This window comes from Lissotriton vulgaris, unplaced genomic scaffold (assembly GCF_964263255.1).
Source record: "Lissotriton vulgaris unplaced genomic scaffold, aLisVul1.2 SCAFFOLD_550, whole genome shotgun sequence".
Taxonomy (NCBI): Eukaryota; Metazoa; Chordata; class Amphibia; order Caudata; family Salamandridae; genus Lissotriton; species Lissotriton vulgaris.
Window position 1 is genome coordinate 65,148 of NW_028247597.1, and position 24,098 is coordinate 89,245.

Genomic DNA, 24,098 nt, shown 5'->3' on the forward strand with positions numbered 1-24,098 from the left:
AACACTGGGAAGAGAGCTAACATCGAAAGAGGGGGGTGACATCGCACGATGCATACTGACCACGATATGTTCAGCCTCAAAACAGCGGCAAAGATAGTCACATATTGGTACCTCACACCCAACCAATTGCACAAATGTAACTCATTCAGATTGCCTGAGTGCTGGCGTCAATGTAGGTCTCCAGGTACCCTGCTACATATCTTATGGGAATGCCCGAAACTTGTGTCTTACTGGGCACAGGTTCTTAACGACCGACAATCACTTTGACACAGAACTTCCTAGATTCCCTGCCTATAACCTCCTGGGTCTTCTGAACGCACACACTTTTCCACTTAAATTCCGCCAGGGCAGACAGATCGGGCTGGCATTGGGGGCAACCTTGAGAATATTCTGACACACTGGTGCACAGGGAACATTCCAACCTATCAAAGATAGCCACACTGAATGTGGTACATACTAGGGTTGGAATGGATAACCCTCACTTTATCGAATCAGCGTACTTTGTTCCCCAAGCTATGTAGTTCATTTTTGAAAATATTAACATCAGAGTTCCACAAACGTACTTGTCCCAAATACTTACGACTTCTCCTTTTGCCTGAAGCCCTATCACTTAGTGGAGGAGTGTGGCTCAATGCTTAGAGCGGCAGACCTTGATGCAGAACGCTGGCCAGGGACCAGGGTTCGATTCCCGCCTCGGCGGGTTTCGGGCTTAAATTCCTCTAACCGGATATTCTCGCCTCAGTGCCGATTCTAAGCATGGGTCCCACGCTGCAACTCTGGGCAATAGCTTGCTTAGTCTCCACAAAGGCCCCCGATACACAAGGGATGCCTGGTTTCACCATGGGATGCCCAGGAGTGGACACCCCACAAGGAAAAGCCAGGAGGGGTTCCCTTGTGGTAGGATAGTCTGCGTCAGGTTTCTTGACACCTAGAGGGCATATGTTCCCGCCTGAACCTCCTCTTCTCAACACTTTTCTATTATTTTCTAGTTCCTCTTGCATGAGCCCATTCAACAACTGATAACATTTCCCAATTGGTGTTTTGCCTACTCAGAACTCTATCAACCAGTTCAATCTTAGAGAAACCTTCAACCCCTTCCGCTTTTTTCATTAAAAAAATAATAGATCTAGAGATATTTGAAAAACTTGTGATGCCCTGGCTTAAACATATCCCGTAGGGTCTCAAACGAGATAACGTCCCCATCATAAAAGAAATCTCCTAGTTTAACTGCGTATCCCTCTTCCCACCAATTCATATGGGTGTCCCACAAAATGACCGGAAGATTAGGATTTTATGTAATGGAGTATAAAAATTCAGGGGGGCCAGCCTTGCTTTCTTTTGAACTGGTGCCCATACGTTATACGAGCAGTGGAGGGTCTTGAATCAAAATCTTTTAAAATACCAATACTCAAGTGGTCTCCACAAGCCTCCTCTCCAATCAAAAGCTCATACAATGTGGTATTTTGAAGAGTCTCTTCTTTTGTTCCCAACAAGATAGATATCTGTTGCAGGGCAGCAGCCCAGTCATTGATTCTTATCTTAGGTACCGCCAGACCCCCCCAGACCTCTTGGAAGGGTCAGCTATCTCAACGCACTTCTAGGCCTAATGTACACCCTTAAAAATTTAGAGATTAACCCATCAATAGCTTTAAACCATTGATTCCCTACTTCAAGAGAGAGGGTCTAAAAAAGTAGAGTATTTTGGGCAGACATAACATCTTGATCAGATTAGTTCTTCCTATTAATCTAATTTGTGAATTGTTTATTCTGCACAGTTCCACTCTTGTACTATTCATTAACGGATCTAAGTTTATCTGCATAAGTTTATCTATGTCCACTCTAATTTTTACCCCAGATAGGTAGCCACCTCTACCACAGGCCGATCCTCGTATTCCACTTCTGTATTCTTTACAATTTGGGACTTATCCTGGTTTAATAGATATCCTGAAAACGTACTAAACTGCTTAGCCTCTTCCTCTTTTTCTCTTAGAGCGTCCCCAGGTTCTGTAGTGACTATTGCTAAATCGTCAGCGTAGGCTAATAGGTTTGTGTCCCAATCATGTGACATAATATGGTGAATTTGCATGTTATTAACTATCCTCCTTACATGAGGATCAATATATAGGGTGAATAACAGAGGGGAGCAGGGAAATCCCAGTCTAGTACCTCAAACTTTTTATACGATCAGAGTGGGCCCCAGCTTGTTTCCGGTCCAGGGAAGGCATGGCTTGGCAGTTCGGGCTGGACTATTCCCATGAGGCACAGGGTCAGACTGATTTGCATATGGCCATGTCTGAACTGGGGTGGTGTGGGGTGCAAAAAAACGATGGATTTGGGCCCAGATCTCTGTACTGGGGTGAATGTATGACATTGTTCTGCATTCTGTCCATCACCTGTGGTTTTTGCATTTGTCACCCCGAGAGGGATGGGTATGCTCAGACGTGAGTCCCATGCACTCCACACCACTGGATTCAAGCAAGCCGGGCTGAAGACAGCTAGAATGCCAGAAACTGGTCCTCGGAAGCTTGTTTCTGGTCCAGGGAAGGCATGGCTTGGCAGTTCGGGCTGGACTGTTCCCATGAGGCACAGGATCAGACTGATTTCCATATGGCCATGTCTGAACTGGGGTGGTGTGGGATGCAAAAAAAACGATGGATTTGGGCCCAGATCTCTGTACTGGGGTGAATATATGACTTTGTTCTGCATTCTGTCCATCACCTGTGGTTTTTGCATTTGTCACCCCGAGTGGGATGGGTATGCTCAGACGTGAGTCCCATGCACTCCACACCTCTCGATTCAAGCAAGCCGGGCTGAAGACGGCTGAAATGCCAGACGCCGGTTCTCGGAAGCTTGTTTCCGGTCTCGGGAAGGCATGGCTTGGCAGTTCGGGCTGGACTTTTCCCATGAGGCACAGAGTCAGACTGATTTGTATATGGCCCTGTCTGAACTGGGGTGGTGTGGAGTGCAAAAAAAACGACGGATTTAGGCCCAGATCTCTGTACTGGGGTGAATGTATGACATTGTTCTACATTCTGTCCATCAACTGTGGTTTTTGCAATTGTCACCCCAAGTGGGATGGGTATGCTCAGACGTGAGTCCCATGCTCTCCACACCACTGGATTCAAGCAAGCCGGGCTGAAGACGGCTGAAATGACAGAAACCGGTCCTCGGAAGCTTGTTTCCGGTCCAGGGAAGGCATGGCTTGGCAGTTCGGGCTGGACTGTTTCCATGAGGCACAGGGTCAGACTGATTTGCATATGGCCATGTCTGAACTCAGGTGGTGTGGAGTGCAAAAAAACGATGGATTTGGGCCCAGATATCTGTACTGGGGTGAATGTATGACATTGTTCTATATTCTGTCCATCAACTGTGGTTTTTGCAATTGTCACCCCGAGTGGGATGGGTATGCTCAGACGTGAGTGCCATGCTCTCCACACCACTGGTTTCAAGCAAGCCGGGCTGAAGACGGCTGAAATGCCAGAAACTGGTCCTCGGAAGCTTGTTTCCGGTCCAGGGAAGGCATGGCTTGGCAGTTCGGGCTAGACTGTTCCCATGAGGCACAGGGTCAGACTGATTTGCATATGGCCATGTCTGAACTAGGGTGGTGTGGAGTGCAAAGAAACAATGGATTTAGGCCCAGATCTCTGTAATGGGGTGAATGTATGACATTGTTCTACATTCTGTCCATCAACTGTGTTTTTTTCAATGGTTAGAGTGGCAGACCCTGATGCAGAGGTCTGGCCCGGGACCAGGGTACAATTCCGCCTCGGCGGCTCTTGGACTCAATCTCCCCGGACCTGATAATTCTCGCCTCAGTGTCTAGTCTAATCATGCGTCCCACTCTGTGACTTTGGGCAGTAGCTTGCTTAATCTCCACAACAGCCCCAGCAGCGCTTGGATGCCTGGCTTCACCTTGGGGGTGTCCAGGAGTGGACATTTTACAGGGAAAATCCAGGAAGGGTTCCACAGCGGTATGAGTGCATCGCCGGGACGCCCCGTCGCTGGGGCAGCCGTGCGCTTTACAAGTACAACACATTTACATTTACACCTAAATATTCCTGGCCTTCATCACCTATATTATCCATTGCCACTGAACTCAAATATCTGACCATATTCTGATCCTCCTTTCCCCGATTCTCCCTATATATAACTGTTCATAAAATCTTTGGAATGCCGCCCTTATTCCTTCTTAATCCAAGACTATTCCTGACACGTGATCTCAAATTTTACGAATATGGGCCTGGGCTGTTTGCTGCCTAGTCTGCACAGCCAAAAGATGACCTACCCTCTCACTATATTCATAAAATCGATGTTTCTGTGCTAGAAATTAGTCTGTGGCCTTTTTTTCAGAGAAGCTCACTTTCTCTGCCTTAGTCTCTGCTACTTTCAGCTGAGCAGTCTGAGTCTCTGTCTCTATTTCCAAAGCAACTGGTTCCATCGCCGCAGCCTCTGCGCGGGACAAGCGGTTATACAGGTCACCCAAATTATGTCTTTCTTTTTTTCAGCAGGCCCAACTACACCGGGCAGTCTCCCCTCAAACCCCAGCCTTAAAGGCATCCCAAATTACCCCTACAAGAGCATTACCCTTGTTTTCTGACATAAAAACTGGAATCCATTTCCACATATGATTACAGTAAGCATCATCTAATAACAGAGCAGGTTCAAAAGACCAGCCCCGCAGCTGATGCATCTTGTCCAAATGAAGGATCTCCAATACCAATTGATTGTGATCTGACATGACCATGAGATATTACTAATTCGGATCCCTGTAAAAGATCTTGGAAGATAATAAAGTGATCTAGCCTTGCATAAACTTTGTGTGGTGCAGGGTAATATGTAAAACCTGGATCTAGGGGGAATTTCTCTCTCCAAGCGTCCCTCAGACCATGAGTGGAGCCTAGGTCCAACAGAGACCTAGGAACCTTAGGTTTGCAGCCTTTATACTTTCTATCCCCCATGCCTACCAATTCCACGTTCAAGTTGATATTAAAGTCCCCACACATAATGGGAGGGAGTGGCCATAAAGATGATTCTGAGTTTAGCCATTCAAACACCGCTGGGCCATCTACAACTGACCCATAAACACAACAAAGTGTAACCCCCCCCAATTGGGGAACTGACACAACGATGACCCAGCATCCGTGTTTATCTCCCCGTACCCTAGGAAACAAGCCCCCCACCTTTCCTTACCAGAATTGCCACCCCTTGTGTGCCTGTCCCTTGTAAAGTATTACCTACCACTTGATACCCCAGCGCCTCAAACAGTACTTTCCTGAACTATTCATTGTGTCTCTCTTGCCTACATATCATATCTGCCTTAAGATAAAGAATATCAAGGGCAACCTTGCCCCTTTTCAAGGGATCATTTAGCCCGCAAATATTAACCTCATGCGCGCTAGCGGAATTCCGCTCGCGCGCTGAGAATTTGAAAATCGCACTTTGCGTGACGAGCTGGGCTCGGCATCAGCGTGCGAGCGGGCTACGCGATGACGAGCCCAGCTCGTCATCAGCTCCGAAGGGGTTAATAGTTGCAATCCACAGATTACTCAGTCATAATAAATAACATGCCCATTGTCTTTTCTAGCATCTTTAATTGTACCTTCTCGTCACCACTTGTGTACGGTTGTCTCCGTCCACTTGAGAGACCTCCCTTAGATCTACCCCACCCAAACCTCCACCCAGCCCACTCTACTGCTCCTACCCCCCACAGACAAGCAAATAGGTTAGATCTGACCCTGGTGATGCCACCCACTCTACCAGCCTTGAAGTGCCGCCAGGGTCTAGCCCTTGTGTAAAGACCAGAAGAGACCATAAAAAAAACAAAAGAAAGATTTTGTGATAAGATAACCTCTGAATGTAAGCCAGAAGAGAAAGAAACCCCCTTCTAGAGACGATATACTGCAGCTGCAGACATCCTCCAAGGTTGGGTTTAAGAAAAGGTTTTCGTTCTGGTCTTGACAGCTCAGAGCCTCTCTTAATCTACTTCAAGTACTCTTGAGCCTTAATTTCGGACATAAAAACCTGCACCTTCCCATTGGAAATGACTTCAATTCGGGCCAGGTTTAATAAGTATGCCTCGCTACCTAATCCCTAAAAGGGTGGGCTCAACGGGCCTAATCTCCACCGCCTTTCCACAAACGTGTGGCAGAAATCTAAGCGGACAAAGAATGTATGTCCTTCATGAATGCGTTTGGCTTCTGTTCTTGCCTTGTCAAATATGGCCTGCCGAAGGACGAAGTTACCGAAGAAAACTAAAACTGCCCAAGGCCCTTCAGTTTGTCCTGTCACACTGTTTAGCATCATCGGGAAACTGCCCTCGCTGTACTACTGCGTCCCAGTTCCACTGCAGTCGGTCACGGAAAGCTCCCTTCAGAAGTCCAACCATAAAGGATCTCATATCACTCCCTTCAAAGTTTTCAGCTTTTCCGAAAAACCTGAGATTATTTTGACGTTGTTGGTTCTCAAATTCCCTGAGCTTCCACATTACTTCTGTCATTTGCATATCCTGTGCCTCTTTATGCTTTTGAAGTTTCCCAACTTCCCCCTCTAATGCTCCATCCCTTTCCTAAACCAGGTTCACTGTCTCCTTCATTTCTAAGCAGATTTTACTTATCTTCCGAATTGACCCTTTGCATTTGTTTTAGAGTTGACTAAACAACATCAATAGAGGGGTGGTCTGTAGGGCCTGAAGGGTTACTGGGTTGTTTTGTGTTAGACTTTTTCCTCGCCCTCCCTCACTGTAAACCTGACTAATAGAATAGTCCCATCTTAATTTGTCGGCTGCACTGATATCCATGTCCTGGCTTGATCAGCTTGTTTTGGTCTGCATTCTTCGTTTCGGAGTAGCCATTTTAACATATTTACCCCACAGGTCTAGCCGATGAGCACTCAGTCCCGCAATATTCCTCCACGAACACCACACTAGAGGCTGACAGCTCAAAGTCTGTTAAGGAAAATAATTTCTCCCCTAGCTCTGGGGAGCCCAGCAGGTTCTTTAAGCAAAGTCCCAGCAAAGCAGTCCCAAACATATCAGTGTAAAGGAGTGAAGTCTATGCTTACTAGTATCCCCCTTGGAGAGCTACCTTCCTTACAGGAGTCCCAAGACTTGAGATCTTCCCTTGAGTGATTCATCTGCTGAGCAGTCCTACCCCAGCACTGTGGTTCCGTCTTCAGGTAGCCATCCTCCTTCCTATGGCAACATTGTATCAATGGGTGGGGAGTTCGTCTCAGCGTCGCCGGTCACTCGCATCTTCACAGATACAGAGGCGCTCCCTGACGCAGCCTCACTTGAGGGGAGCCTCGATCCTGTGGCAGCCGACAGTAAGGCCTCTGCCATCGATGGCCACCTAGAGTTGCCCGGATCCACGCCGCTCCCCGCTGTCCTCCGTGGGTGTCCAGCAGAGGCACAACTAGAGCCAAATTTCGGGGGGGGGACTAAGAAAAAATTTCGGGGGGGGCTGAGCCTTTAATCAGTAGGCAGAGTGGAGCTGCAGGAGCTCTTAGAAGGGGTGAAACAACTGGAAGGCCTAATTAACATTCAAATGGTCCTTTAAAGACCTGTGAAACGTTCGGGTGCGGCTCTGTGTGTGCCCGGGATCTGTCTCCTCCCGGGCTGCCACACACAACGGTGGGGGGGGGCTGAAGCCCGGCGAGTCCAATGGGTGTTGCGCGCCTGGTGTCCAGCTTGGCCTACCCCCACTGCCCGAGCAGTGGCATCCCCCATTCTCTTGGCCGAGACGCCATGCCGGGCCGGCTCAACACACGTCCCGCTGCAGCTCCGGCCGCGGCGGCACACTTCACCCCTTCAATCTCAGGGACCACCTCTGTGGGGTCGCAGTCTAGTCATCAGGCAACCACGTGACCTCACGCGGTGCCTGACGGGATAGGGCGACCACCGCTGGCACTGGTACGGGGCACTGACCTTGATGCAATGCCATCCTCCCTCTCTGGAATATACTACTTTACTTACATCTACTGTGTCTGTGCCTCACTTCGGGGGCAAAACAGCAACATTACAGACTGGCGACGAGCGACACACGGACCCCGCTGCACCTGCCTACTAACGTGCCACACCGTGCCTCACTAACCTGCATTCCTAGGGAGAGCGCGCATCTCACCTTTTATTTATTTATTTATTATAAGTTTTGTATAGCACTAGCTGGACCCGAGGGTATCAGAGCGCTTCACATCAGGTATAACAATGTGCCTTAACGGCGATGGAAGATTGATAGCTGTACAGTTCAAGGGGATAACAAAAACAAAAACAACAGATCAAAATGACTACAAGGGTTAGGGGAACTATGAGCATCCCCATACAGTTCAGGTGGCCTCCAGGAAGAGGGCTTTGAGTAAAGTCTTGAATTTTGGGAAGTGGGATGTCATTCTGATGTGGGGGGGGGGGGGTGTTCCATATCCTGGGAGCATTACCTGCAAAGCATTTGCTTAAAGTTTTGCATTTCCGTGATTTCAACGGGATGAGAAGAAGCGTGTTGGAGCTTCTGAGGGTCCTGGACTGGCCAGCCCTTTTGAGTTTCGCAGCCAGGTATTCTGGTTTGCCTGTGTGGAGGGCTTTGTGTGTAAGGCATGCTGTTCGAAAGTTTGCTCGTTGTTCAATAGGGAGCCATTTCAGATCCTTGAGTGCGTGGGAAATGTGGTCGAATTTCTTGGTTCCTGTGACGATTCTGGCCGCGGCATTGAGGGTGGTTTTCAGAGGGCCTAGATGTGATTTGGCTGAGCCGGTCAGGGTTGCGATTCCATAGTCAATTCTGGAGAGCACCAGAGCTTGAGTGGCCTGTTGGAGGTCCTTGGGAGGCAGGAATGGTTTTATTTTGTAGAGAAGTTTCAGATTGAGGAAAGCGCTTTTGGCGGAGTTAGCAATGTGTTTTTTCATGTTTAGTTTGGGGTCTAAGATGATTCCTAGAGATTTGACCGAGTCTTTTGGCTTGAGGGTGCCATTGATGGCGTCGATGGCTTTGAGCCATTCTTCAATTTGGGGGTTTTCGTCTATGTTGGAGATGAGAAGGACTTCAGTTTTTTCTTGATTGAGCTTTAAGTGATTTTGTGAGAGCCATTGTTGAACGTCTTTGAGCGTGTCATTGAGTTTGAGAATGTCATCCATGCAGGTGGTTTCCAGATAGAGTTGTGTGTCATCAGCGTAGAGGTGGAGGGGATGTTGGAATTCCTGAGTATTGTGGTAAGCGGTTCCATGTAGATATTAAAGAGTTGGGGGAGAGTACTGACCCTTGAGGGACACCTCTGCTGACGGGTAGGGGGTCGGATTCAAAGTTTTTGATTTTTACTCTTTGGTAGCGATTGTGTAGAAAGGAGGAGAACCAATTCAATACCGTCAATTCCAGGCCTACTCTATCTTGAAGGGCTTTAACCCCATGGCTGCTAAGGCAATTCCCCTCCTGTGCTGGAGATTGCTCTATTTCATTGTTTTATGACGAGCTGGGCTCGTCATCAGTGTACGAGGAGGCTACACCATGACGAGCCCAGCTCGTCATGAGTGTGGAAGGGGTTAAGGAGCAGCGTGTGATCAACAGTATCAAAGGCGGCCGAAAGGTCAAGGAGAATGAGAAGGCAGCATTGGTCAGAGTCAAGTGATTTGTGGAGATCGTCTATGACGTTTAGGATGGCAGTTTCAGTACTGCATCCTTTCCTGAAACCCGATTGGTGGGGTTCAAGGAGCTTGATGTTCTCTAGGTGTTAGGTTAGCTGTGGGAGCAGACATTTTTCTAGTGTTTTGGATAACAGAGGGAGATTTGACACGGGTCTAAAGTTGTTCATGTCTTCTGTTTCTAACCCTGTTTTTTTTAGAAGCGGCGTGACTTGGCCGACCTTGAGGCAGTCTGGGATAGTTCCTGAGCTCAGCGAGCTGTTGATGATTTTGCACCAGATAGGAGCTAGGGTGTGTTTCAGGGATTTGGTCATGTTTATAGGAAGCTGGTCCAGGGAGTGGGATGACGGTTTGGCGTTGGAGATCAGGTTGATGATCTCTGTTTCCTGAATCGGCGTGAAGACGGACCATTGAGTGGGTGGGATCGATGAGGTGCTGTCAGTCAATACTGGGGTGATGGTCTCCTTGGGAAAAGAAGGGGCGGTGCTGAGCGAAAGGTCGATCTTGATGATTTTTTCGTTAAAAAAGTTGGCAAAGTTGGCGCATTGTTTTTTGGAGGACACTGAGACGGATTTACTAAGTTCGGATGTTTGACTTCTGATGATGTTGAAGAGCTCTTTGGGGCGTTTTTTTGCGTTTTCTAGAGCAGAGCAGAAGAAGGAAGATTTTTTTTCCTTGATGAGCTTGTTGTATGATCTGCGTGCCGTCTTGATTGTTCACGGTGAAGGGAGGATGGATTGGACCTCCATATTCTTTCAAGGGATCTCAGAAGTCTTCTTTCGTCATTGATGCCCGTCATGCACCTGTGATCTGGAGGCGGAGTGGGGCCTCTTTGATGCTCCGGTTTACACGTTGGCTGGCCACTCCTCCCGAGGCGTCCATTAGCTGACCTTTTGAGCCTGCAAGTAAAAAGTACACTATGAGCACGACTGCTTGCGCATGCCCCATTCTCCTGGCTCCAAGTGCAGCATCACTTCCTTGAGACCTTGCTACTCGCATGCCAAGCTTGGATGTGCACATGTGGAGACCTTACACTCGCACAGTGGCCTGTACAGTCTGCGTATCGCCCTTGCATGGTGCGACCTCGCACTTAGGCCTGCCCTTCGGCCCCTACGCCACATGCTCTCACAGCGTAACCTACTCAAGACACCACAGGGACACCCACTCTGGCCACATTGCATGTGGTCACCTGCAGCGCAATGCCTACTGAGTGAGAAGCATACGCCAGCAATCCCGTGCCACCATTGGCAACCTGTCTTCGCCATCTGGCACAGAATCCAGGCATCACCCCACCATATCATCCAACTCAGTCTGAAGCAGTTATCAACGCCTGCCTGACTAGCCACACACTATACGGCGTGTATGTCACAGACCACCACGATGTGCGCCCAAACCTTCTCACTCACCAACCCATTGCCTTTTTTCCCAAAACCAGGTCAGCCAGCCATGAATTGGGCTAACTGCAAAGGGTACTTCCTCAACTATCTATCGGCCTTGGAGGATGAAGGAGAGGAAGCGTTCTCCAGCAAACACAGGAACAAAATACTACTTCACAACCTAGGTCCGGAAGGATTAAGGGTATAAGAGAACATGGTAAAGAAACCGAGAGTCGCAACTGATGAAGAGGTGTTCCAACATGCGCTGGAAGATCTAGACAATCACTACCAGCCGATGATTTGCATGGCTATAGACGGATTACATTTCTTCCAATGGAAACAAAGTGACTCAGAGACTGTGGAGGACTATGTTGCGGCGCTCAAGAAACTCTCTGTCAACTGCAAATTTGAGCATTTTCATGACGAGTTAGTGCGGGATCACATCATAATGAATCCCACCAATATCCAAGGAAAGCTGTGGGTGAGTGGGGAATCGCCACTTCATGAGATCATAGCGATCTTCAAAAAAGCCAAACTGTCCAAACGGTGTGCGGAAGCAGCAAAGAAAGAAACAGAAAGTAAACCAGCAGTATGCAAAGTGAGTGACACCAAAGGTTCAGGTGACAGACCTTCCCCCAATGTCAGAAACAGAAGGGGTAGACGGCCCATCAAGAACGTAACGGAGCCTACCAAACCGCTGCCAGACAAGAAGGGTTCTTGCTACAGGTGTGGCAGCCAATCACACATGGCCAATGACAAACGCTGCCCAGCCTTCCGCGTAAATTGTTCCTTTTGCAGGGTGGTGGGACATTTTGGCAAAGCCTGCAGACGAAGACCCTCCAGCTTCTCAGTGAAATGTGTTATGTACGATTCTGAATCCGAAACGGGGGAGGGTGAGCATGACGACGATTGCATTTTATGCATAGATGAACAAGTGTGGGGCATAAATTGCAATGCCAGGAAAAAAACCTTTTGTTTATTGCCCATCAGGGTGTCCAGATTTCCATGATGGCAGACTCGGGGTCCTCGTTCATGATTATACAAAGGGACATTTGGGATAGTGATTTTGCAGACACCATAGGCAACCACCTAAACCCCACATAATGGCATCATCGAACCCTTCGAAAGCGCCGAATGGCTGGCGCCCTTGGTTGTGGCACGGAAACCGAATAGGAAGGTGCGTCTATGCATCGACCTTCGAGAACTTAACAAAAACATACTAGTGAACAAATTTCCATTGCCACGCATCAACGAACTATTGGCCCAGACCAAGGGCATCAAGTGGTTCTCTAAAATAAACCATACAGAAGCATACCACCAAATCCTGCTCCAGCCTTCCTGCAGGAAGTTAGCATCCTTCATTACCCCGTTTGTCTGCTACAGGTTCCAGCGACTCCCCTTTGGACCGGCCTCCGCTGCGTCAGTCTTCCAAAAACGAATACACAAGCTATTCAAAGACAGCAACAACGTCTTGTACTTCCAGGACGACATACTCGTCATGGGAAAAACCAAACAGGAGCACAATGCCACACTTTGAGAAGTTTTACGGACGCTATCACAGAGCGGTCTCACAACAGAACTGGAGAAGTGCAAGCTTGGTCTACGCAACGTCACATATCTGGGGCACGAGATCGGTGAAAATGGGATTTGCCCGAAGAAGGCAAACGTATAGGCCATCAAGTCTGCGCCCAGACCAAGGAGGAAGTCCATTCCTTTCTGGGGTTGGCGGAATTTTATAGCAAGTTTGTCCCAAATTTCGCCACCAAAACCCACAGCCTGCATCAGCTCCTGAAAGAAAAGAACGCTTTCAGTTGGATGCTGGAATTGGACAGGGAATTTGAGTCCGTCAAAAAGGACATATGCGAAGCTGTACCACTACAAGGGTTCTACTGCTCTGTCCCAAGCACATTGACAACGGATGCCAGCGAGAAGGGGTTGGGAGCAGTCTTGTCGCAATGTGCCGCAGATGGCACAAAAACCACAGTAGGCTTTGCGTCGCGCTCGCTCGCCCCCAACTAAGAGGAAATCAGCGTCATCGAAAAAGAAATGTTGGCATCCATATTGGCCATGGCAGTACCTCTGGGGTTTCCCGTTTTACTCTACGAATGGGCCACAAACCATTAATAAAGGTCCTAACATCCAGCGGCAACGCAACAGCTACCCCGCACATAGCAAAAATTACGCTCAAGCTTCTAGGCTTTGTTTATGACGTGGAATACCTGCCCGGCCATAAGAACAAAGTTGCAGACTTTCTTAGCCGCTCCGCTGCCATGGAGGGTGCACCGAACCCCAGCGAATAGGATGAATACCAGGTCGCGCTCACTGAAGACCTCGAGATCATCATCAGCGCGTAAGACTGGTCAGCAGCCTACGACACGGACCCTGCCCTGTCCCAAGTGAAAATCTTTGTCACGCAGGGATGGCCCGAAAAGAAGCAGGTGAAAGATGGGACCCGGAAGTATTGGGAAGTAAGGGACGAACTGTCCCTCAGTGATGACGACAGTGTTTTTCTACTTCGGGAGACAAAGTAGTCCCCCCAAAGGCGCTGGTGGACCGCATCCTCGGCATAATGCATGAAGGCCATTTAGGCATTGTGAAATCGAAAAGAAGATTGAAACAATCGTACTGGTGGCCAGCCATCGATATTTCTGTGGAAAAGTATGTGCGGGCATCCCTGCACTGCGCCAACGCAGACAAAACATTGACTCTTCTGAGGACCCGATGGGCGAGTTCACCACTCCCTCCAGCCCCTGGGAAGAGTTGGCCTTCGTTATATTAGGCCCTTTATTGGACTCTTGGGCTCGTCCTGGTCGACAGGTACTCCAAGTAGCCGGAGGTGGAAATCTGCAAAATGTCAGACACGAATACAGTCATTGCTTTCCTCACAAGCACGTTCTTGAGGGAAGGGTTCCCAAGAATCATCACATACAACAATGCCTCGAAGTTTACCTCCGAGAAATGGACGGCCTTCACTCTGAGGAATGAGATGAAGACCAAGCATTCGCCAGTGTATCATCCCTCCAGCAACGGCCTAGCCGAAAAGTTCAACCGAGTCATCATGGGGTTAGTCCAAGCGACCATCAGCGCGGGAAAGAACTGGGAAACAAAAATCAGGAACACGCTATGGGCAAATGGTATCACGCCCACACTGACAGGATACAGCCCGTTCATGATACCGTGATGAAAAGAACCATTCATCAGACCCTCCAGGATTTCGCGATTTCGGGATTTGCAAAAAAATCGCGAAATCGGCAGTTTTGTAAAAATGCCGCGATTTTTACAAAACTGCCCGCGAAATTTGGAAGGGTCAGAGGATGTTTAAATGGAACAATGATGGGCTGGGAAGGTGCAGGGTTTGCAGTGAGGTGAAAGTGGTATGAACGGCTAAGAGGCAGCGCAGCGAGCAAGAGTTGCTGCAGGCAGATATTCACGGAGGAACAAAAACTGCTAAGAGGAAGGTGGACTGTGTAAAACTTCCGAGGATAGGTACCAGGTCTGAATAGAAGGGGTCGCCGCGGCTGCAATGAGGAAAAGCCGCCGGGCAGAGGTGCCTGCCTGTGACCCTGTGTGCAGGCATCCCTGCCTGCCAGGATGCGGGCACCCGCCGGGCCTCGGAGCTAACAGGTTGTACGAGAGAGTGCGCCATTTCCTGGGGCAGGGAGAGTGAAAAATGAAGCAAGAACTTCGGAAAATATAGGCATCTTAAGTGGCTGTAAGTCCAGCAAAACCGGCTCTTGATACTTGTACTTTGGGAGCTACACGTTTCTTACACGTTTCTGTCTCAGAGCGCAAGTGTAAGACTGCTTAGAATTCATTTGAGAGGCCTACTGCGCGGTGTTACTGGCCAGTATTCCCTATAGGACAACAAGTCCCACAATGCATTGCGCGGGATGCGTTGTGACACCCTGCAAGATGCGTCATGAGGCCCGCCATTATATCCACCTGGCCTGTTTCTAAATATTACTGATTCTCTGTGTAACCCCGCTCGCCTCATCTACCTCGGATAAAGAACGAATGAAATCTAACATCAGTTTTACATCCCCGTTTGTATTCAGATTTTCCATATTTCATTAACTTTGCTGCAAAAAACAGATTACAAAATCTCGAAAAAGTGACGCACCGGTGGCGGTAGAGGCTTGTTACGCCCCCACCCCTCCTCCTCCCCCCAGCCTTGTGTTGTCTCAAAAATCAGTAGCGAATCTTTTTGGCATTTAGTGCTTTCATGTGAACCCTTGCCCGCGCGCTCAGCTGGCGCCTACTATTTATTTCGTTTACCTTCAAGGTTTCAGTAAGACACACACACAGACATACAAACTCGAGAACACAAAGAAACATACATTCAGATATGGAGAGGGAGAAATACACAAAGTCACACATTTAAACGGACACACACACAAACATTAAGATATAGAGGGCGAGGAAGGCACACAGTCACATGTGTAAACTAACAAACGCACACATATTAACATACAGAAAGAGAAAAAGAAAACAGTCACACATGTAAACAGAAACATTCAGATACGGGAGAAACACACACACAGTCACATATGTAAACAGACACCGACATAGACATTAAGATACAGAGGGAGAGGAAGGCACACAGTCACATGTGTAAACTAACAAATACAAACATTTGCATACAGAAAGAGAAAAACAAACAAAGTCACACATGTAAACAGAAACATTCAGATATCGAGAGGGAGAAATACACAGTCACATGTAAACAGACACACAGAAACATTAAGATAGAGAGGTAGAGGAAGGCACACAGTCACATGTGTAAACTAACAAACACACAAACATTCACATACAGGAAGAGAAACACACAGGCACACATGCAAACAGAAACAATCAGATACAGGGTTGAGAAATGCACACCGTCACACGTGTAAACACACATACACAAACATTCAAACACAGACAGAGAAAAATAAACAGTCACACGTGTAAATAACAAACATTCAGATACTGAGAGAGAAAAATGAACGCAGTCACGCATGTAAACGAAAAAACACACAAACATTCAGATACAGAGAGAGAAAAATGCACACAGGCACTCATGCGAACACATTCAGAGAGAGAGAGACGCAGTCACACATGTAAACAAAGCACATGCATACATGGGCACTAGAACATCCCAGGGAGAAAGACAGCTCCCTCCCACAAGGTTAGGACTGTAGCTGTGCTTCTGTAGAGCTGCAGACACTTTAAACAGGCCTATTTCAAAGTGGAATACTCTGCTAAAATACTTTCCATTGATTTCAGGCTGAAAATAAATGATTATTTGTAAAATATTTGTGCCGCTAAATTTCCATTTTTGTGCCGCTAAATTTGCTAATCCATGCCGCTATATCCTGGGGGGTCTGATTCATGAGATACAATCTCGCATGGATGAACATGAAACTTCAAAGCAAATGGTCCCCTGAGGTGGTGTGCAGCAACATAGAGACGGCTCAAAAGATTTACAAAGACAACTACGACAAGAAGCATGGCGTGCAAGAAGTCTCCTTGGAAGTTGGAGACTGGGTCATAGTGAAGCTAGGCCACCTACTCAAGAAAGGAGACACCAAGTTCAGCAAGCCGCTACAGGTCAAAGCATCCTATTCCTGCTCCGTTCTTCTAAGCGATGGCAAAGTGTGGTCACACTGCAGAATGGCGAAATGCAACCAGGTCCTCCAATGGAACAATGACAACACTACCACCAGAACAGGTTACGACGGCGAGGACTCAGAAGCGGAAATCGCCCCACCACCTGTTGTCTCCAGAAATATTGGCAATATGAGGGGGACAGTGGGTGATATAGGGCCCACAGGGGTTAGGAACAAGGAGGGTCCCACACAGCACTCACCTCCTCTGGAAACCTCTGACAACCCAGACAGTAGGCAAAGGGCCCCCATTGCTTACGATGGGAATCAGGTACAGAGCACAATGCAGACCCCATCACGGGCAGGAGAAACAGATGAGGCGCAAGCCTCCTCCACACAGGCTCTCCCGCTGCCCCCCACTTCATCAGCACCCCCCCCCCCCCACGCACTCTTTTCCCTCTCTCCCTCCTCACAGCTTTCCCCGTGTTCATGTCACAGCGAATGGCAGCAGCAGGAACTGCCCATCCTTCGGCACCTCCATTGAGGTGCCACCACACTGTCTAACAAATATCCTAATGTTCATACAACTTGCGCCTAAGTTACACTAATGCAGAGTAATGTATCCTTCCTTTGTCATTGTTGTTAAGGGGGGAGATGTGTGGTGTCGCAGTTTAGTTGTCAGGCAACCTCGCACGGTGCCTAACGGGACAGCGCTGGCAATTGTAGGGGGGGGCACTGACCTTGAAGCAACCCCATCCTCCCTCTCCGGAATAAACTACTTTACTTACATCTACTGTGTCCGTGCCTCACTTCGGGGGTAAGACAGCAACATTACAACCTCCGATGGGAGAAACCGCGCGAGTAAACATATTGCCATTCCTACCGGACATTGGCACATTTAGGAAAGCTTCCGGTTCTAATGGGAACGTCGGCTAGAGACGCAACATCATGCGCCCTCCAGGCAGGCGTCTCATCAGACACGGGAACACGAACAGATGCACCGGCGCTCACTAATCATAAGCAGGTGCGGTGAATTTCGCTTTTCCCACGATATGGAACACCGTTAAATATGCCCCCTTGCCTTCCATTCCGATGTCGTCGAAAGGAGTAGACGTAGGTAGGTGTATGGCGAGGGACGCACCTTGAGGCAGTAAGAGTATGAATGAGAGAAGGGAGTTTCTCCAGGACTAATGGTGAACATGAGTAAATGCATGATGGTCTAACTTGTGTGTGAGTACAGGGGTCCCTAAACCCTTCTTCCAAGGGGCATTGGAGACCCTACGTTGGGGTAATGTAGTGAGCTGGTCTCACAATTCAGCAAAGAAATGCTTTTATAATTACCTCACGTTTGCAGTGTCACAACATCACACAATCATACAGTGCTGCATGCTTACGTATTATATAAAGTTACTTATGTACTTCTTTCACTTAAGGCACTTTAAATAATTCTTTATGCATTCCCAGGTATCCATGAACCGATTTTTTGCTTAAAAGTAGTCATAAGTCGCACCTGGGGGGGAGCTTTGGGGGTCCACTGGAAGAGTCTCGGACTATTACTGGCCTAACGGTATGGCATTTGCTATATACTGCACTATCACTACTCGGCTGACCCACTGCTAAGTGTATTGTCTCATAAAATGGAAAGCTTGATGTTGTTGATAAAAAGATGTTTTTAAAAAAAAGTAGACATAAGTCACCCTAACAACAAGACAATTCTTAGTGCAACATTGTCTCACCAGGAGCCCGTTTGCTCGTCCTGAAAAATGCTGCGGATTCAGTAGAGCCATAAGGCAGAAACATGTCGACGACTGTAGTAGTGGCGATGGGGTAATAGTTCCCCTTATCCACTCATTCTGTTTTTAATACCAAGTAATTTGTCTGATGAATAAATGTAATCTAGGATGCCACATTGGTTTTTATACTCACTATTCACGCGGGTCCACTCTAAAATTTAAAATGTCTTCAGGTGTAGTCCCGCTCTCCATCAAACTGGGTTTTTTGGAGAGTGAGGGCTGTCCTATGATAAAGAATGACACCTGGTGGTGTGTGAGGGCAGCCTGTTACATTTTTTGTATGCCCAGAACTCCTACTAAGTAGTGCTACGAGGGACACTGTAACTTAACATAACTGAATATAATTCTCGGGAAGCTAGATTGTGTGTATACAGTAGGCTAGAGGCCAGCTCACCCTGGAGACCCCCGTAGCCTATAGTTCCCTCCCCTGGATATTTCTGGGGGCATGTGTTGACATAATATTTCTTCAATGCCTCCTTAAACATTATAAAGTGTTTTGTCAGCCAGACAATGAGGAAGAAAGCAACCTGGCTGCACTCCAATATGTTAGTTAATCAGTGATCAACAAGATGAAAATGTCGTAAGTCTGTGTTATCCGTTGCGTGCCACAAGGAAAAGGGTCCTGCAAACCCTTTGTCATAAATACAGAGAAATACCAGACGTGAGTCAAAGTAGCCTTGTGCACAGCGTAGTCACTCGTGAGAGTGTAAATCAAGATACTTAGACAGTATTTATGGGGTAGTTCATACACTTCTACACAAAATGTTATGAAAATGATGAGCTGCAGAAAGTAAACCAAATGAAACAAGAGTTGTAGTTCATCATTGTATTGAAATCATGATGAAAAATTTGTAGTGTCCAGAAATAATGTTAGGCTTCACAAAATTCAGGACAAATTGCCAGATTCTTCAATTTCCATGAAAAAACAAGTCCCAATGCATTTCGGGCTTATGGCAAAAGCCCTTCATCAGGGGATCTAGAAAGATAACAAATATAATGTTTTAAACCTATACTGATTAAATCGTCAAGCATCCTATGTATACTCAAATAAGAAAGTGAGGAAAGTCATGCGAGCAAGCTGAGAGCAGTGCCACGCGATGCAAAACGAGACCAGCAGTTCCCAATTCGAAAGCGAGATATGGATACCAATGTGTGACATTTAGTGCGTGTCTTGCAAACATAAAATAAAATCAACATCGTGCCGTGATGAAAACAACGTGAACGTAACCCGAGAAAACTGTGCATTATGATCAGTGAAGTGAACGCGAAACTTGTAACGTGCACATGCTTATCCGAGAATTGCAATGACATGCCGGTGGTTATGTGGACAGACGTAGATAACGTGCGGAATAATGCATATCAAACGTAGCGAAAGAACGCTTACAGATTAGCTCCGAAATTCCAGGTTGAACAACAAACGCTGAAAAAAATACGGAAAGAGCGTGTTTATGCTAGTGAAGAGAGTGAAGCTCCATAAAGAAAGAGAGAAAAGCGCGTGTCTTACCGGAATGTGAAGTTACAGTGCGCGTAGTGTCTCTACCCGGTGCCTTCAAAGGAGTGAATGTCGGCGTCTATCCGGCGCCCGAGATATACGTCAGTGCAAGAGAAGGGAAAAATAGAAATAGAAAGTGGACATGTGTGGGAACGTTAGTAATAGGTGATATAGAGCCCATATTATGCAAAGGGTGCCCGAAAGGTCCAATAGGGCAACTACTCAAAGCATAAGGAATGAAACAACATAATCTGCATGTCAAATGACTTTTAGACATGCCAACAACAAAATGCAACATAATTGCGCAGTTCAAATGCAAGATATAGAAATACATATCAAGCACACAAAGAGATCAAATTACAGGAAACAAGCCAATTCAAATTTGTCATTAAGACCCAGGGGGGTCAAAGTCTGCATGAACCATATCCAGTAGGTCTCTCTTTGAGATAGATGTTTGTTGCAATCTCTATCTGGGCGTAAGTCCACGACTTCAAGAACCCCACATCTTAATTGTGCAATGTTGTGTTTAGAATCACGCCAATGTTCTGCAATGGGGGAACTGGTAGTTTGAGTTCTAATTCTACTTTTGTGTTCGTTAATCCTCACCCGTAGGGGTCTCTCAGTCTTACCAATGTAAAAGAGGCCGCACGGGCATTTGATGAAGTACACAAGATGATGACTGTTGCACGTAGCATTAAATCTGAGGTGAATCAGTTTCCCAGATCTAGGATGGTGGATACTGTTGCCTTTAACCATATTGCTACAGTTGGAACAATTCATGCATGTTGTCAAGCCCTTATATTTGAGTTGGGGAGTGGGTTGAGTGTTTAAGATTTCTTTCAAATTCCTCGCTCTCTTATACGCGAACATGGGTGTTTCTTGAAATAAGTCTTTGAGATCAACTTCTGATTGTAAGAGCGACCATCTGTTGGTTATGATGTTTTTTAACTGAGATGATTGGGTAGAGTAAGTGGAAACGAATACTTCCCTCTTGGTGGTTGATGCCTTTATGGTTTTTAGTAAAAGCTGCTCCCTTTTGACTGTTCGGCTTCTTGTGTCAGCTTCTTGGATGATTGAGGGGGGGTATCCCCTCGCACTGTATTTCTCTTTGAATTTTTCAATCGTTTGCATGCCAGTTAGCTCGTCAGAGTGTATGCGTTTGATCCGTAAGAATTGACTTTACGGTAGATGGCGTTTCAAGGACCATGGGTGAAAGCTCTGGTAAGCCAGAGCATTGTTCCTGTCGGTTTTTTTGGTGAAAAGTGAAGTGGATATTTTAGAGTCTTGAATCGTGATTAACACATCCAGAAATGGAATACTCTTGGCTTCGATTAGAAAGGTGAATTGAATCTGTGGATGTATGTCATTGAGCTCTTCTATCCTGGTTTCCAATGTGTTGCGTGAGCCTCGCCAGATGATGAGAATGTCATCTATGTACCTTTTGAAGAGTAATAGATGATCGGACCAGTCATTCCTAGATAAGATGTGCTCAGATTCGAATTTCATCATGAAAATGTTCGCGTAGCTGGGAGCACCCGGAAAACCCATGCTGGTTCCATTGGATTGCAAGAAAAAACCATTCTTCCATTGGAAGTAACTGTGAAATAGGCAGAATTGTAGAATCTCCAATAAGAACACTCTGTTTGCTCTGAGTTCGTCAACTTGCAGAAGTCCCCATTCTACGGCCTCAATACCTTCAGAATGGGGGATTGAAGTATACAAAGCGACCACATCAACAGTACTTAACCAGATTTCTTCTCCTGATGGAATGTCGATGGAAGAGAGAATGTTGAGTAAGTGTGTTGTGTCTTGCACATAGGTATCACTTGATTTGACAATCGGTTGTAAGAAAGTATCCAAATACCTTCCCAAAGAGTCATGTATGGAATCACAACCCGAGACAATTGGTCTCAATGGTGGGTCTTTTACAGATTTGTGTATCTTCAGGAGCATATATAAACGAGGTCTACGTGGAAACCTATTGAAGAGATAGTCTTTAGTTTTTTGTGTGATCCATTTCATTTCCAAAACCTTGGTCAAAATGTTGTTGAGTACTCTTAAAAATTCGTTAGTTGGATCTGCATGAAGGGGAATGTATGTGGATGTGTCAGATAACATCATTTCAATTTTCTGTTCGTAGTGAATCTTATCCATGATCACAAGCGCGCCACCTTTGTCGGCCTGCGTGAAATGAAGGTCAGTGTTGTTCTTAAGTGAGCGTAATGCATCTTTTTCCCTCTTGGATAAGTTGAATTTGGAACAAGTGGAAGGTGGTAACTTAGCAATATCTTGTTTAGCAAGAGTCTCAAAAAGATCAATGGTTTTGTGGGAGATCGGTGATACAAAGGTACTCTTGGGTTTAAATTCAAGAAGTTCCGATGTGTCGAGTGTGACTCCAGAAGATTCAATAGTAGAGAAAAAGTACTTTAATCTTAATTTCCTCGTGAATTTGAAGAGTTCTACCTGAGCGTCTAGATTCCTTGCTTGGTTGGTTGGTACAAAAGAACACCCTCGATTAAGAACAAGCATTTGAGTGTGAGTTAATTCTTTAGATGATATATTAACTACTAGTGTTTCTTTTTCCTGGATGGTTTTACCGCGTCCGGAACCTCTGCGGGTTTTTGCGGTCCTGTTCCCGTAGGTGGTTCGTTTGCAGCTGGACTGGTGGATAAAAAATCCTTTGATGTAGTCGACGTACTTTGAGCCGGATCGCTGGTGGATGCTGTCGAGACCGGAGGTCTGGACATTTGTGTATCAGTAATGGAGACGACACTCTCCTCCGATGACGCCGTGTCAGGTTTTTTTTGCCATGTTCTTTTTTGAGCATACACTTCAGCCCAGGAATAGACTTCGTCTAATTTATAGTCGATTGTGTCTCGACGGAATTTCCTAATTTTTCTTTCATGAAGGTCTTTGGCATACGAATCCAATTTGGTGTTAATAGTCTTGAGAGTGGAGTTCCAAGCTTCAGTCTCCATGCGTTGGATTAAAGTTGTCTGTAACTCTTTAATTTCAGTCTCTAAGCCAATGAGAACTTGTGAAAGTTCCTCCACTATCAATAAAATGAGGTCGAGTGAACACTTATTAAGAACTGCATACCACTTTTTCATAAATTTTTTGTTAAGCTTGAATAGCATGGGCTTGATGGCTAAACGTAATCCGCGAGGGATTCTGCTGAACCTATGGTACTGGATGAGCGTTGTGGCGTGCAAACGTTGGTTGATTTCACGTCGCATTAGATATTCCAGTTGTTTGATCTGTTGTTGCACTGGACCTGAGGACACGTCAAACTTCCTCACCTCCTTGATGAGATCATATATGCTAGACGCCTCTGCTGAAGTATAAGCTTTCGTTTGTGCCTTATTGTCTGTGAGATGAGCTATGTCATCAAATGATGCCATGTTTGGTTGAAGAACTTTTCACTGTTGGTGCAAGGGTGGTTGCGGTGCAGAAATTTGAGAATGAGGAAGAAAGCAACCTGGCTGCACTCCAATATGTTAGTTAATCAGTGATCAACAAGATGAAAATGTCGTAAGTCTGTGTTATCCGTTGCGTGCCACAAGGAAAAGGGTCCTGCAAACCCTTTGTCATAAATACAGAGAAATACCAGACGTGAGTCAAAGTAGCCTTGTGCACAGCGTAGTCACTCGTGAGAGTGTAAATCAAGATACTTAGACAGTATTTATGGGGTAGTTCATACACTTCTACACAAAATGTTATGAAAATGATGAGCTGCAGAAAGTAAACCAAATGAAACAAGAGTTGTAGTTCATCATTGTATTGAAATCATGATGAAAAATTTTGATGAAATGGGACTTGTTTTTTCATGGAAATTGAAGAATGTGGCAATTTGTCCTGAATTTTGTGAAGCCTAACATTATTTCTGGACACTACAAATTTTTCATCACTATTCAAAGAGAAATACAGTGCGAGGGGATACCCCCCCCCTCAATCATCCAAGAAGCTGACACAAGAAGCCGAACAGTCAAAAGGGAGCAGCTTTTACTAAAAACCATAAAGGCATCAACCACCAAGAGGGAAGTATTCGTTTCCACTTACTCTACCCAATCATCTCAGTTAAAAAACATCATAACCAACAGATGGTCGCTCTTACAATCAGAAGTTGATCTCAAAGACTTATTTCAAGAAACACCCATGTTCGCGTATAAGAGAGCGAGGAATTTGAAAGAAATCTTAAACACTCAACCCACTCCCCAACTCAAATATAAGGGC